The 17,787-nt window shown below is 39.8% G+C and overlaps 1 pseudogene; it reads right to left on the reverse strand.

Moving 5' to 3' along the window:
- LOC18770046 overlaps window positions 1-17,787 on the reverse strand; it is a 30,631-nt pseudogene that overhangs the window by 6,934 nt on the left and 5,910 nt on the right.

Here is a 17,787-nt window from a genome sequence, read left to right on the forward strand (position 1 = left end):
AACGGAGAGTGTTCTTAAGGAAGCCGGTGACAAGATCACGGTTAGCATGCATCTTTACTCCATTCCAGCTTGAGTAAGATACCATAATGGTTGCCACACCTTTGATAATTGAGTCATAGTAGGGTGGCATGTGAATGCTGAGCAACCCATGTTTGTTTATCAGTGTGTTGTTCTCATTGATGCCCTTGTTTGTTCCACCATCTGCCACATAATGCTTTGCACAAGCTGCAACCTTTTTACTGCCATAACATACCACCAACAGAAAATCATGGAACATTAAGTATTAACAATGAAACAAGTTTGTTGTTTCGAATCTCAAACTGATTAACTTGTCAGTAAGATAAATGTGTTACGAGAACCGAAATCGTAAACATATGTTGATTCTTTTCTGTGATATGAATTCTAATTACTAAAATTAACAAAGTCCCTTTTAGGCACAAATCAGAGTGCAACAACACTAAATTATCTAGTACCCCAAAGTTTGGTTGGGCTCACTACTACATTTTATATTTTGCGCGACGAAGAGAATTTCGTCGCCCAAAATACATTGTAGTCGCACAAATTTCAGCGCGACAGAAACGTCGTCGCGCAAAGATCGTGAAGGACTTTGCGAGACAAAAAAATATTGGTCGCGCAAGTTTTGCGCGACGAAAAACATTGGTCGCGCAAAGTTTTGCACGACGAAACACATTGGTCGCGCAAAGTTTTGCGCAACGAAACACATTGGTCGCGCAAAGTTTTGCGCGACAAAAAACATTGGTCAAGCAAAGTCTTTAAAAAAATTTAAAAAATAAAAAATTCCCGCATCCCATTTTTGGTGCCTGCCCAAATTTTTAGAGTTTTGCGTGACGAAATATTTTTTGTGATAAATAAATAAATATATATATATATATATATACGCACACACACCATTCAACGATCCAATCATCAGACTTGTTTGTATATACTTCAAGATTGTATACCCCAAAAATCGAAAAAAAATAAACATTTAGAGATCAAGTAACGGGACAAAACTTTTTGACGGTTATAAATGAAAAATCATGATTTAACGGTTATTTTAACTCCGATTTTGATGATTTTTTTATAGCTACACTCCTTGACTGTATATGAATACAATGACTAAATTTGATCTTCAATTTAAAATATTTACACTAGCGGATACCACAAAATCTTATGTTATATTTAACGAAAGTATAAATAAACTCTTAACTGTTAGTGAATATATTGTTTTGATGGCATACGCATTCCACGAAACTAGTTTCAACGATCCAACCGTCAAACTTGTTTGTTTATACTTCCAGATCATATACACTAAAAATCGAAAAAAATAAACATTTAGAGATCAAGTAACGGGACAAAACTTTTCGACGTTTGTAAATGAAAAATCATGATTTAACGGTTATTTTAACTCCGATTTTGATGATTTTTTACAGCTACATTCCTTGACCCTATATGAATACAATGACTGAATTTGATTTTCAATTTAAAATATTTATACTAGTGGATACCACAAAAATCTTATGTTATATTTAACGAAAGTATAAATAAACTCTTAATTGTTAGTGAATATATTGTTTTGATGGCATACGCATTCTACGAAACTAGTTTCAACGATCCAACGGTTGAACTTGTTTGTTTATACTTCAAGATCATATATGCCAAAAATCGAAAAAAATAAACATTTAGAGATCAAGTAACGGGACAAAACTTTTCGACGGTTATAAATGAAAATTCATGATTTAATGGTTATTTTAACTCCGATTTTGATGATGTTTTACAGCTACACTCCTTGACCCTATATGAATACAACGACTGAATTTGATTTTCAATTTAAAATATTTACACTAGTGGATACCACAAAATCTTATGTTATATTTAATGAAAGTATAAATAAACTCTTAATTGTTAGTGAATATATTGTTTTGATGGCATATGCATCCAACAAAACTAGTTTCAAAGATCCAACCGTCAAACTTGTTTGTTTATACTTCGAGATCATATATTCCAAAAATTGGAAAAAATAAACATTCAGAGATCAAGTAATGGGACAAAACTTTTCGACGGTTATAATGAAAAATCACGATTTAACAGTTATTTTAACTCCGATTTTGATGATTTTTTACAGCTACACTCCTTGACCCTATATAAATACAATGAATTAATTTGATCGTCAATTTAAAATATATATATACCGTTTAATTTCTTAAGTGTTATGCATACAAAATAAAAAACAAAAATAAATTGATTTAGACGACGAAATGTTTGGATTACATAATGCAAAGATTATAAAAAATAATTTTTTTATTTTATAAGGACTTTGCGCGACGAATTATTTTTCGTCGCGCAAAATTTGGAGAGTGTTCTTAAGGAAGCCAGTGACGAGATCACGGTTAGCATGCATCTTTACTCCATTCCAGCTTGAGTATGATACCATAATGGTTGCCACACCTTTGATAATTGAGTCATAGTAGGGTGGCATGTGAATGCTGAACAACCCATGTTTGTTTATCAGTGTGTTGTTCTCATTGATGCCCTTGTTTGTTCCACCATCTGCCACATAATGCTTTGCACAAGCTGCAACCTTTTTACTGCCATAACATACCACCAACAGAAAATCATGGAACATTAAGTATTAACTATGAAACAAGTTTGTTGTTTCGAATCTCAAACTGATTAACTTCTCAGTAAGATCAATGTGTTACGAGAACCGAAACCGTAAACATATGTTGATTCTTTTCTGTGATATGAATTCTAATTACTAAAATTAACAAAGTCCCTTTTAGGCACAAATCAGAGTGCCACAACACTAAAGTTATCTAATACCCCAAAGTTTGGTCAGGCTAGAGCTTGTCTATTTTTTCATACAGTGCCTACTGATGTTTCATGCATTTTCTTTTTTAATTTCAGGAAAATAGAGAGTTGGAACTTGAAAGTACCAATAGTTTTCAAGGATTTCTGGAAAATGCTCTATGAGCATAGCAATGTGTGATCTCATTTTTGTATGTCATCTTCTGTTTATTTTTCAATTGATTATTCACATTTTGTTGCATATGTTCTTTTTTATAAGTTTTTATAGGGGATGATGTTCATTCTAACAGTTTGTTTCAAACAAATGTTAGGATAACATATTTTCTATTACAATTTTGCAGATTTATGAAATTTTGCAGATTTTTTACAGGATCAACATTGATACCAAATCATACCCGTCCCAAACGGGACCAGTATGATTTGAACGTGTTTTCAAAAACTCTTATCCCTTATCATCCTATCCCGATTCCCTTATCCGGAATTAACATTGAAATGACTTTCATCCCGTATCATCTCATACCGTGCCCAGCCCTAGTTATCACTTCTATTGTGCCCATAGGAAAGTCACCATCACTTATCCGTGCCAAAGTGAACAACAAATGTATTTTAATTTTAATTTTAATTTTTTTAAAAGGCACCATTTTAAGGTGCCAATTCATCTTTATAAATAATAATACATTTAATAGTAGAAGCATATGGTCCCACCAACACTTTTCTAATAGTTTTCTTTACTACCCACAATATTCTTCGCTTCCATGCACAATATAATAATTCATAATTTTATAAATTAAATATTACTTAATTTCATAACGAAAATTTGAAGTCCAAACCAAACTGACCATGTATCCTATTATTACCTTGTAGGATGACCATGTATCCTTTTATTACACTACTACGTTTTTCTATTTGCGCGACAAGATTTTGCGCGACGAATACATGTTCGTCGCTCAAAATGCAATAAAGCGACGGAAAAAAGGTTTCGTCGCGCAAAAAAATTGAAAACTTGCGCGACCAAAGTTTTTGAAGCGCAAAAGCTCTTAGCGCAACAAATACATACATTCGTCGCGCAAAGTGAGCAAAAAAAAAAACCCGAGTTTTTTGTTGGCGCTAAACACTTGCGCGGCGAGAGCAATCGTCGCGTAAGAAAACCTAACGCGACGATGGGACACTTCGTCGCGTAAAGGTTAGGTTAATTGGCTGCGAAAACTCGTGCGACGACAGGTTTCATCTCAAAAGACAACTTAGCGCGACGAAACTTTTATACGTCGCGTAAGAAAACGAAGGATATTATTATTTTGGTTGGCTGCGAAAACTCGTGCGACGACAGGTTTCGTCTCAAAAGACAACTTAGCGCGACGAAACTTTTATCGTCGCGCAAGAAAACGAAGGATATTATTATTTTGGCGCCAAAATAATTGAGGGGGGATATTTTTTTTTGCGCGACGAAATATATGGTTCGTCGAGCAAAGTCCTTCTTCTTCATATTAGAATTCTGCCTCTCTCTCAACCTCTCTGCCGCTGCCTCTGCTGGAAATTCAGTACGTTCATTGGGTAAGTATTTTTTGTCGTTAGTTTATAAGTATTAATATAAATTCATACTAACGCTATTAATTTTGTTCTCGTTAGAGATATTTGTAATTAGCGATTGGTGGAGAACGATTGATAAGGTATTTTATTCATTTTATATATTAAAAATGTTAAAGTTAGTTTGTTATGTGTATATTTTTTTTGTGAAGTTATATTTATATTATGTTGTTAAATTGTGCGTGACGTAGCACAATGTGTTGTGATGTACGAAGTTAATTGAAATTAACTTCGTACTTTTATTTGTATGTTTTGTAACATTTAGTTTTCCGTTCGAGATTAGTTGGATTTCGTACATGGATGCGTAAAGCATGACTGCGGTCCAATTAATTCTTGAATTGTCCCACTATTTGGATAGTTTGGTGTATAGTATTATCACGTAATCTACGGCTACAGGATTAGGTTTCGATTGTGGAGATTTCGGTGTCATCTCAGTACGTTCTTCGGGTGGTATAGGTATTTATACCTATGCCCACCTCAAGAACTGTATCGAGATGTTGCCGAAATTCATCCATGTCGAAATCTAATCTCATGTAGCTGTAGGTGACGTGATAGAACTATGCATTCTCGAATGGGATAGGGCCCTTACCGTAGGCATAAGGTGATATTATAACTTCGTATGAAGTTGTTGTGATTGTTATGTTGTGATTATGGTTTCAGGAATTATGAGTAGAAGGTGGATACAGAACCCGAATAGATGCGCAGACAAATACTTGGATGGGATCGAGGATTTTATTGAGTTTGCACGTAGACACAACCCGGGTGCAACTAGAATCCGATGTCCTTGTAGGAGGTGTAATAACACGTTGTGGGAGACAATTGAAAATGTTGGATTTCATTTAGTAAGGAATGGAATGATTGAGACATATAGCATTTGGAACCTTCATGGGGAACAATTAGACCATGCTTCGTCTTCAAATGCCACAAGAATGGACAGTGTTGAACCTATTGTGGATCCTAATGATCAAGTCATGGATATTATACAGGATGCTTTTTCATTTGCATCGACCAACATCAATCACGAAAGGGAAGATGATGTGCCTACACCAATAGACAGCGCGGAGTTTGAACAATATGAAAAACTGTTAAAAAATGCCAACCAAGAACTATACCCGTAGTGCGAGAGCTTTTCCGTTCTCACGGCCATTGTAGAGCTAATGCACGGAAAAATAAAGTATCGTATGTCAAACCTGTGTTTCGATTACTTTTTGGGGGTTTTCAAGAAAATGCTTCCGACGGACAATTGTTTGCCGAAAGACCATAAACACGCGCAGAAGGTGTTGAATGGTCTTGGATTGGGTTCTGAAAAAATTCATGCTTGCAAAAATAATTGCATGTTATTCTACAAGGAGCATGAAACGTTGGATACATGCCCTATATGCAATAAGTCGAGGTTCAAAATGACATCTCAGAATAGAATGACTAAGATCCCACAAAAAGTCATGCGTTATCTGCCCCTGAAACCTAGGTTGCAGCAATTGTATATGTCGACGCATACTGCCACAGACATGAGATGACATAAGAAAAAACGGGTAGACGATGATGTGATGCGGCATCCTGCAGATAGGGAGGCATGGAAAGAGTTCGATCGAACGTTCCCCAAGTTTGCTGTTGATCCCCGAAATGTGAGATTGGGACTTGCCACTAACGGATTCAATTCGTATGGGGTTCTAAACCAACACCACAGCACTTGGCCGATTTTCGTATTCCCATATAATTTGCCGCCTTGGAAATGCATGAAAAAAGAATACATGATGATGACTGTTTTGATAACTGAGGATCCTGGGAGGTCAATCGATGTTTACTTAAGGCCGCTGGTTGATGAGCTGAAGGATTTATGGACAAACGGTGTTCGCACGTACGATAAATCAACTGGAAAGATGTTCACTTTGCGGGCAGCAGTTATGTGGACTGTGAATGATTTTCCAGCATATGCAATGGTTTCTGGGTGGAGCACAAAGGTTATATGGCATGTCCTATATGCAAGGAAGATATAACTTCTGGTTGGCATGCGAAAAAAGTTTGTTACCTTGGTCATCGGAGATGGTTGCCATGGGACCACAAGTGGCGGGAAAAAGATAAAGAGTTCGACGGGAACACAGAGCGTCGCCTCAGACCTAGAGAATGGTCCGGTGATGAGATCTTGGAACAGCTTAACCGTTTGGATTTTGCTCCGTTCGGAAAAACAGTTAGTCGGACCAGACCTTCTACACATATGAACTGGACTCACAAGCCTATGTTTTTTGAGCTCCCATATTGGTCGAAACTCAAATTGAGGCACAATCTAGATGTGATGCATGTTGAGAAAAATGTATTTGACACATTGGTGGGCACGATTCTAGATATCGAGGGCAAGACAAAGGACATAATCAAAGCCCGTCTTAATTTGGAAAGAATGGGCATACGAAGGGGTTTATGGATGAACAGGGACAGTGATAAAGCTAGAAGGGATCTTGCATTCTTTTCTATGAAACCGAATGACAAAAAAGAGTATCTAAAGTTTGTATCGTCTGTAAAGTTTCCTGATGGGTATGCTTCTAATATCGCACGTTGCGTGAATGTTGACGGGGGTAAATTTACTAGACTGAAGAGCCATGACTGCCATGTGTTTATGCAACGCCTACTTCCTGTGGGTATTCAACATCTATTGCCAGAAGATGTTGTGAAGCCAATCATGTTGTTGTCCAGATTTTTTTCCCAACTGACGGCAAAAGCATTGCGAAAGACAGACATGTTTCAGTTGCGCCATGACATTGTCCAAGTCCTATGCAAGTTTGAGATGATATTTTCTCCAGCTTTCTTCACAAGTATGATGCACGTGATGGTTCACTTGCCAGAAGAGGCATTGCTTGCTGGTCCTGTCAACTATCGCTGGATGTATCCAATAGAAATGTATATAATCTTCATCATTTGTGTATGCATCATTATCACAGACTTGCTAATTTGTATCATATCGTTTTATTTTGACAGGCTTCTCGGAGAGCTGAAAAAAAGTGTATGCAACAAGACGAAGCCCGAAGGATCAATTATAGAGGCTTGGGTTCAATATGAGTCGCTTACTTTCTGTAGAATGTATTTAAAAGATGTGGAGACGGCTTTCAATCGTCCTCAGCGCAATAATGACGGAGGTATGAGAAAGGAAAAACTTTCTGTTTTTGCCCAAAGTGCACGACCCTTTGGAGATCCTGGACGAGGAGAGTCGTTTTCTAGAAATGACATGGAGGTAGCGCATTGATTCGTACTGAACAATTGTGATGAGATAATGGCATACTTAGATGAGCATGAAGAGATGATGAAGCGAGAACATCCATCGCATTTAGTTGCCCAGAAACACTGTGAATTGTTTCCACAATGGTTTTTGGATTCCATAAGTTATAAGTGTTTTGTATTTGACAAATATAAATTGTAGTATTTAATTTTGTCAAACTAACATGTGAATAATTTTGTATTATATTAGGTGAATAAGTTGAAATCATCGAATTCCCCCACTTATAATGATGAGTTATATAACTTGGCGTTCGGCCCGATTCGCGCTCAATTGTTTTCGGGTTGTTATATTAACGGCGTCAAATTTTTGGGGGCTGCACGAGATGACAAGTTGTGTACGCAAAACAGCGGTGTCCATGTCCCAAGTGGAGGCGAAAGTACGAACATTGATTTCTATGGCAAACTCACAACTGTCGTTCAATTGCTTTACAAAGATCGATACCAAGTGATCATGTTTAAGTGTCGATGGTTTGATAGCAACCCAAATAGGCCGGGAAGTGTTAAAATTGACCATGGCTTACTATCTGTGAACATTAATAGAACTTGGTATGATGACGACCCTTACATTTTGGCAAACATGGCAACACAAATTGTGTATCTAGATGACCCTAAAGCCGGGAGCAGTTGGAAAGTTGTTCTGAAGATGGATCATAGGAACGTGTATGCTATACCAGAACTAGACCCAACTGATAACGACGTCGACAATGTGGCTGACCAACGTTTAGAATCTTCAATGGAAAATGATGTGGAAACACTTCGAGATACACATGTTATACAAGAACCGTTTCAAATACAAGGAGTGTCGTCAATCGAAATACCGATTCAGTCAATTACAATTGACCTTGGGGATCTTCCAAGATTCAATGTTGCAGTGGGCCCGAACAACGAAGATGATGTAGTTATAGAGGAGGAGGAGAATTGGGAGACCGAAAGTGATGATAGCGATGATAACAAAAGTTATTATAGTTCAGATGATGAATGATTAAATTTTTTGTAATTTTATTATGCTAGTGTACAGACTTTGTGTAATACAAAAGTTTGAATATATGTAGTTGTTATATCCAAACCTTATATATGTGGACAACTGAAACATTATTAAAATAAATTATAAATTTAGTTATAAAACATTGGTAAATCAATATATCCAATCCCTTTTAATCATTATTTTTAAATTTTTTTTTGACAAAACGCGTTTACAAAATGAAAATGATAAAACATTGATAAATAAATATATCCAAACCATTTTCATACAAAGTTTGAAAATTATTGACACCAAACATTTTTCAAAAATGAAAATCCTTGCGCGAGGGTTACTCTCGCAAAGTTAAAACATTGCACGACAAATTATCATCCGTCACGCGATGGAATTTTGCGCGACGATAGGCTTACTCTCGTCGCGCAAATATATATTCTTTTATAATATATTTTATAGACACATATATATTCGAGTTAGTTCATTGTATTCATATAGGGTCATGGAGTGTAGCTGTAAAAAATCATCAAAATCAGAGTTAAAATAACCGTTAAATCATGACTTTTCATTTATAACCATTGAAAAATTTTGTCCCGTTACTTGATCTTTGAATGTTTTTTTTTTCCGATTTTTAGGGTCTAAGATCTCGAAGTATAAACAAAGAAGTTTGACAGCTGGATTATTGAAACTACTTTCGTAGAATGCGTATACCATCAAAACCATATATTCACCAACAATGAATAGTTTCCTTATACTTTCGTTAAATATAACATAAGATTATGTAGTATCACCCTAGTGTAAACATCTTAAATTGAAGATCAAATTCAGTAATTGTATTCATATAGGGTCAAGAAAAGTAGCTGTAAAAAATCATAAAAATCGGAGTTAAAATAACCGTTAAATCATGACTTTTCATTTAGAACCATCGAAAAGTTTTTTACCATTACTTGATCTTTTAACGTTTGTTTTTTCAGATTTTTGACGTATACGATCTCAAAGTATAAAAAAACAAGTTTGCCGGTTGGATCATTAAAACTAGTTTCGGGTTTAGGGTTTCTGCGGTTTAGGGTTTAGGGTTTGTGCGACGAATAAGTTTCGTTGGACGCACAAAGCCTGCAAAGAACAGTCTTGTGCGACGAACTAAGGATTCGTCGTTGCGCAATCTCAGCCAGCTCTTTCTCCCTCCTCCTCCTTGGACACTTAGTCAAAAAAATTTGCGAGTTTACAGAAAGCAGACTTGCGCGACGCTGTCGATATTCGTCGCGCAATCCCTCTGCCAATAAACACTAAACCCCAAATTTTGGCGGAATTACAACATTGAGCGACGAAGAAGTTTCTTTGGTCGCACAAGCCCGCAGAAAACAGTCTTGCGCGACGAACCTAGGATTCGTCGTCGCGCAATCTCAGCCAGCTCTTTCTCCCTCCTCCTCCTTGGACACTTAGTAAAAAAATTTTGCGAGTTGACAGAAAGCAGACTTGTGCGACGCTGTCGATATTCATCAACATTGCGCGACGAAATACGATACTGTGCGTCGCGCAAAAACTACCCTGATACCAAATTTTGGGGATTAACAATATTGCGCGACGGAAGTTATACTTGTGTCGTTGCACAAGTGTCAATTAAAATATTTTGCGCGACGCTTTTGATTGTTCGTCGCGCAAAATCGAATAAAATTGCAGAAACGACGCGATAGCCTCCTTCTTCCCCAGATTAGTTTTTCTGCCCTAACTCTCTCTCTCTCTCTCCGCCGTCAGCTCAGCCCCCTACCTCAGTGGATTTTGGACGGCGCCACCACAATAGTGGTACCCCGGAGCTTCCCCGCCGTCACCATCGAGCCAACTGCCCTAATTTCCTCGGTTTTCACCGAATCTGTGCCGCCATCGTTCTCTCTCCTCCGGCGACCAAATCCGACACCTGAGGTATGGTGTCTATCCTATTTTTGATGCTTTATGATGTAGAACAGATGGCAGATTTTATCGCGGTTGAGCTAGAAAAAGGACGTAGCGGGAATATGCAGTTTTGTCGTCCAAGCTCCGATTAGGACGCAAAATACCTTTTCGGAAAGGGAACGAAGCCACGAGTGTAACTCACAGCTTCGCCGTGACATAAGGTGGATTTTGGCATTCTGAGGTCGTTTGGCCTTCCAAAACTGCAGTTAAAGTTTGGTAGTTAATTTTCCAATAAATTCTGTTTTGGACAGTTTAGGAGTTACGTTATTAAGACTCCAAATTAATCCTGTTTTTTCAGTTTTATGTAATAACTCCCCTAGTAGTTGAAGGGTTGAGGGTTGTTGAGAAATGTGTATTTAGACAGGTTTGTCTAATGTATCTGGAACTCAACTTTTAATCATAATATTCCAAGAGAGCTTCTCTTAATTTTCTGGTGGAATCCAGTTTTATTGTTACTCACGGTTTCGCTTGAAACCTTTGTTGCTTGTGCTGCGTCAAGTGGTATCAGAGCGGGTCTCTCCCGTCTCGGTATTCTTGTCTTTATCTTATTATGGGTGATCGAGAAGCTGATGTCCCAACCCCAATTACCCGAGCAGATCTGGACGCTCAAAACCGACGGATCGACAATCTAACCAACCAATTTGGGGAGATGCGAGAATTGTTGTTGCAAGCTCTTGGTGGCAACAATAGGAGAGAAGGCAGAGATAACGAAAGAAGAGATGGCGAGAGAAGAGACAATAGGAGGCAACTTAATCCGGATAGTGAGTCCGAGTCAGAAGAAGAACTTGAAGAACCACCACCGCCGGCTAATAATCCTCGTCATCATAATCGTAATTACGAGAATTTTGGCGATTATCGGATTAAAGCAGAAATTCCTAACTTTTGGGGAAATCTGAAGATTGAAGACTTCTTGGATTGGCTTGTAGAAGTGGAGAGGTTTTTCGATATTATGGAGGTTCCTGAGCATAAGATGGTGAAGATGGTAGCTTTCCGCCTTAAAGCTACAGCGGCTGTTTGGTGGGATCAATTGCAAAATTTACGGCAGAGGCAAGGAAAACAGAGGGTTCGAACATGGAGGAAGATGAAGTCGCTTATGATGGAACGATTCTTGCCCACAGATTATGAGCAGATTCTCTACCGTATGTACCTAGGCTGTGCGCAAGGCACCCGTTCGGTTTCTGAGTATATCGAAGAGTTCATGCGTTTGGCAGAGCGAAACCATTTGACCGAAACTGACAATCAAAAGGTCGCAAGGTACAACAATGGGCTGAAAATTTCCATCCAGGAAAAAATTGGCATGCAGAATATATGGACTTTGCAGGAGGCGATTAACATGGCATTGAAGGCTGAACTGTTGGAAAAGGAGAAACGCCAACCCAACTTTCGCAGGAATGCGACGGAAGCCTCTGATTATACTGCTGGTGCTTCTAGTGGCGCAGGAGATAAGGGGAAAGCACAGCAGCAGAGTTCTGGAGGGATGACAAAACCAACAACAGTTGGCCAAAACAAAAACTTCAACGAGGGTAGCAGCCGGAATTACAACAGAGGGCAGCCCCGAAACCAGTCCCAGAATCCGTATGCTAAGCCCATGACGGACATATGTTACCGTTGCCAAAAACCAGGGCATCGTTCTAATGTTTGTCCAGAGCGGAAGCAGGCTAACTTTATCGAAGAAGCCGATGAAGATGAAGAAAACGATGAAGTCGGGGAAAATGATTATGCAGGGGCTGAATTTGCAGTTGAAGAGGGAATGGAGAAGATTACCCTAGTTTTGCAGAGAGTTCTTTTGGCACCAAAGGAGGAGGGGCAGCGTCATAATATTTTTCGTTCCCTCTGCTCAATCAAAAACAAGGTTTGTGATGTGATCGTCGACAATGGAAGTTGCGAGAATTTCGTGTCAAAGAAATTGGTGGAATATTTGCAGCTATCAACGGAACCACATGTCAGCCCTTACTCACTAGGTTGGGTTAAAAAAGGCCCTTCGGTTCGTGTAGCTGAGACTTGCCGTGTGCCGCTGTCTATTGGTAAGCATTACAGAGATGATGTCTTATGTGATGTTATTGACATGGATGCATGCCATATTTTATTAGGGCGTCCTTGGCAATTTGATGTGGATGCGACTTTCAAGGGACGAGATAATGTCATTCTGTTCTCTTGGAACAACCGGAAAATTGCAATGGCAACTACACAGCCCTCAAAACCCTCTGTTGAGGCCAAGACGAGGAGTTCTAGCTTCCTAACCCTAATTAGCAACGAGCAGGAGTTGAACGAGGCAGTCAAGGAAGCGGAGTGTTTTTGTCCCTTGGTGTTGAAGGGGTTGTTGAAACTTGGCCGAGGAGGAGGTGACATTCCACAAGATGTGCAGCAGATTTTGTCTCAATTTCAGGAATTGGTTTCTGAAAATCTGCCAAACGAGCTGCCACCTATGCGGGACATACAACACCGAATTGACTTGGTGCCTGGAGCTAGCCTTCCGAATCTGCCCCATTATCGGATGAGCCCCAAGGAGAATGACATCCTCAGAGAGCAGATTGAAGAATTACTGCGGAAGGGATTTATCAGGGAGAGTTTGAGTCCCTGCGCAGTTCCTGTTTTGTTGGTTCCGAAGAAAGACAAGACTTGGCGAATGTGTGTTGACAGCCGAGCAATCAACAAGATAACAGTGAAGTACAGGTTTCCCATTCCACGATTGGAGGATATGCTGGATGTTCTTAGCGGCTCAAAGGTGTTTTCCAAGATAGATTTGCGAAGCGGTTATCACCAGATTCGCATCAGACCTGGCGACGAATGGAAAACAGCGTTCAAGAGCAAGGACGGATTATTTGAATGGTTGGTGATGCCATTCGGATTGTCAAATGCGCCTAGCACCTTCATGAGACTCATGAATCAGGTTCTTCGACCATTTATTGGCTCTTTTGTCGTGGTTTATTTCGATGACATTTTAATTTACAGCACCACAAAAGAAGAGCATCTTGTGCATTTGAGGCAAGTTTTAGACGTTTTGAGAGAAAATAAACTGTTTGTGAACCTTAAAAAATGTACTTTCTGCACAAATAAGCTACTGTTCTTGGGTTTTGTTGTTGGTGAGAATGGTATCCAGGTTGACGACGAGAAGATCAAGGCAATCCTTGACTGGCCAGCTCCAAAAACAGTTTCTGAAGTTCGGAGTTTCCATGGCTTGGCCACCTTTTACAGGAGATTTGTGAGGCATTTCAGCTCTATCGCTGCACCTATCACAGAGTGTTTAAAGAAGGGCCGGTTCAGTTGGGGAGAGGAGCAAGAGAGGAGCTTTGCAGAAATAAAAGAAAAGCTTTGCACCGCGCCAGTTTTAGCCCTTCCAAACTTTGAGAAAGTTTTCGAAGTTGAATGTGATGCCAGCGGTGTGGGAGTCGGAGCTGTGCTTTCACAAGACAAGCGGCCAGTTGCATTTTTCTCTGAAAAATTGAGCGATGCACGTCAAAAGTGGAGTACTTATGACCAAGAGTTCTATGCGGTTGTTCGGGCTTTGAAGCAATGGGAGCACTATCTTATCCAGAAGGAATTTGTTTTATTTACAGATCATCAAGCGTTGAAGTATATTAACAGCCAGAAAAATATTGATAAAATGCATGCTAGATGGGTGACTTTCTTGCAGAAATTCTCGTTCGTTATCAAGCATACTTCCGGCAAGACAAATCGTGTGGCGGATGCGCTAAGTAGAAGAGCATCATTGTTAATTACGCTGACTCAAGAAGTTGTGGGGTTTGAATGTCTGAAGGAATTGTATGAAGATGATGCTGATTTCCGGGAAATTTGGACTAAGTGCACCAATCAAGAGCCGATGGCAGATTACTTTCTTAATGAAGGATACTTGTTCAAAGGCAACCAGCTGTGTATTCCAGTTTCCTCTTTGAGGGAGAAGCTCATTCGGGACTTGCATGGTGGAGGGTTGAGTGGCCACCTGGGTCGTGATAAAACAATTGCAGGGATGGAAGAGAGATTTTACTGGCCACAGCTCAAACGAGATGTTGGAACTATTGTGCGCAAGTGCTACACTTGTCAAACTTCGAAGGGGCAGGTACAAAACACCGGATTATATATGCCATTACCAGTTCCTAACGATATTTGGCAGGATCTTGCTATGGATTTTGTCCTCGGCTTGCCCCGAACACAAAGGGGAGTGGATTCTGTATTTGTGGTGGTTGATCGGTTCTCAAAAATGGCGCATTTCATAGCTTGCAAGAAGACTGCTGATGCATCAAATATAGCCAAACTGTTTTTCAGGGAGGTTGTTCGCTTGCATGGGGTCCCTACATCCATTACATCCGATCGTGACACCAAGTTCTTGAGCCATTTTTGGATCACCTTGTGGAGGCTGTTTGGGACTACTTTGAATCGTAGCAGCACTGCCCATCCCCAAACCGATGGCCAGACTGAGGTTACAAACCGAACATTGGGCAATATGGTACACAGCGTCTGTGGAGAGAAGCCAAAACAATGGGATTATGCATTACCGCAGGTGGAGTTTGCGTATAACAGTGCAGTCCATAGTGCCACCGGGAAGTCTCCATTTTCCATTGTTTATACTGCTATGCCTAACCATGTTGTAGATTTGGTGAAACTGCCTAGAGGCCAACAAACCAGTGTGGCAGCAAAAAATTTGGCGGAGGAAGTAGTGGCTGTTCGAGATGAAGTCAAGCAGAAACTTGAGCAAACTAATGCTAAGTACAAAGCTGCTGCGGATAAGCATAGGCGAGTTAAAGTGTTTCAGGAAGGTGATTCTGTGATGATATTTCTGAGGAAGGAGAGGTTTCCAGTTGGCACATATAGCAAGCTTAAACCAAAAAAATATGGTCCTTACAAAGTGCTCAAACGGATCAATGATAATGCCTATGTTATTGAGTTACCGGATTCCATGGGAATATCCAATATTTTTAATGTTGCAGATTTATATGAGTTCCGTGAAGATAAGGTCCTTTATCCAAATCATAACTCGGGGTCGAGTTCCTCGGAGGTGGAGGGGACTGATGTAGAACAGATGGCAGATTTTATCGCGGTTGAGCTAGAAAAAGGACGTAGCGGGAATATGCAGTTTTGTCGTCCAAGCTCCGATTAGGACGCAAAATACCTTTTCGAAAAGGGAACGAAGCCACGAGTGTAACTCACAGCTTCGCCGTGACATAAGGTGGATTTTGGCATTCTGAGGTCGTTTGGCCTTCCAAAACTGCAGTTAAAGTTTGGTAGTTAATTTTCCAATAAATTCTGTTTTGGACAGTTTAGGAGTTACGTTATTAAGACTCCAAATTAATCCTGTTTTTTCAGTTTTATGTAATAACTCCCCTAGTAGTTGAAGGGTTGAGGGTTGTTGAGAAATGTGTATTTAGACAGGTTTGTCTAATGTATCTGGAACTCAACTTTTAATCATAATATTCCAAGAGAGCTTCTCTTAATTTTCTGGTGGAATCCAGTTTTATTGTTACTCACGGTTTCGCTTGAAACCTTTGTTGCTTGTGCTGCGTCACTTTAGCTGATGGTTGGGTAGGATTTATGTAATTGTTGCAATAGGGCAGTGGATTTGAAACCCTAAGTTTCGACCGATTTTTGAATTTCAATTCCAGCCACTTCTGGCCATTTTTCGGGGTAGGTCCGAGAACAAAAGTTGCTCCAATTGATGTTTTGAACCTAGGGTAGGAACCTTGGCCCTTAGATTATGTAGTATCGCTTTGGACACCCACGCGCTGCCGGCGCGTGGGTTACTGTAGCAGTCATGCATTGGGTCCCAGTGCAATCCCCTAGTTGTCACGAGCGCGTAGGTGTTTTCGGATTGGAATTTGGTTACCGTTTGAGTCTCGAACGGATTTTGCCTATTGTGCGATTTTCGGGTTTGTTATGTTCGGACCGTTAGATCAAACTCAAACTCACGTATGGTATACCTTGGATTTCTATGATCGTGGATCGAAGTCCCGAATACTCCGTACTAGCAAACCCTAAGTCAAGAATCTTAATAAAATTGTATGTGCTTTCAAATATTCGTATATTTTATTAATTTGTATGTGTATTAATGAAATTGTGCAGATGTCAGACCTGATTAGACGTCGTAGGGCGGTGACGACTACGCAGAGTTCGGAGCCCCCGGCTCAGCCGACATCTGCTGCCACTGCGCCAGCACTAATGGACCACTTGGTAGTTGGTCCCGCGGGGTCCCAAGCGCCTGCTTCATCAGCTTCATCAGCAGCACAGCCTGTTAGCGCCAGGCGACGTCATCGGCTCGCCAGCACCACCGACACCACATCCACTGATGCGTCGGGGTCACAGCCAGGTATAGATTTCCTTAAACTCCAATTATTTTTATTTTTGTTTTTATTTTTGTTTTTGTTTTTGTTTTTGTTTTTATTTGTGTGTGTGTATTTTATAGTTAAATTTGTTATTTATTTAACATTAATGTCATCTTTCTTTGCAGCCAAGAAGAACACCCGAGGGCCGTGTCGGCAGTTGAAGACGGCAAAGGTCACCCGAGTGACCAACAGTCGTATCAACATCGGATACGACGAGCGACATCGGGCGACATCGACGGCGGAGTTGCATAGCTCCTTGGCCCACGACATTGGTCATGTCATTCGGAGCCATTGCCCGATGAAATGGAAGTCTTGGAAGGTGATGCCTGACGATACCAAGACGGAGGTTCGCGACCAGTTGTCGATATGTAGGCCTTTTAATTCTTTTTCTTTCAAAATTTATATTTCTATTATTTAAATGTATGTAATTATTTTATTGCAGACGAACTACAACTTGGAGAACCTGGACGACGAGTCGTTGGCGTACTCTTCTCTGAGAGGTACAAACAGTGGAAGAGCGACTTGCACCACTATTTTGAGGCGTTTGATGATCCGGAAGTCGCTCTTCAGGAGGGTTGCCCGAAGGAGCTTGAGGGGCGGGAGGATAGTTGGGCGTGGCTCTGCGCTCATTCTCAGGTGCCCGCTTTTGTGGTAATTTGTAATATGACTTTCAAATTTATTATATTTTTCTTACTAATGTTTTTTCAATGTTTTATATTTAATTTCAATTTCAACTAATACGTTTTATTTTTTGTATAACAGAATAAAGCCAAAGTCAATAAGGGCAATAGGAAGAAGAAGACTCTTCTCCATCATTCGGGTTCCAGGCCCTTCTCCTATAGGATGGATGCACGGCGGTAGGTAATAATAAAATAATTTTTATTTAATTTT

This window comes from Prunus persica, chromosome G7 (genome assembly GCF_000346465.2).
Source record: "Prunus persica cultivar Lovell chromosome G7, Prunus_persica_NCBIv2, whole genome shotgun sequence".
Lineage (NCBI taxonomy): Eukaryota > Viridiplantae > Streptophyta > Magnoliopsida > Rosales > Rosaceae > Prunus > Prunus persica.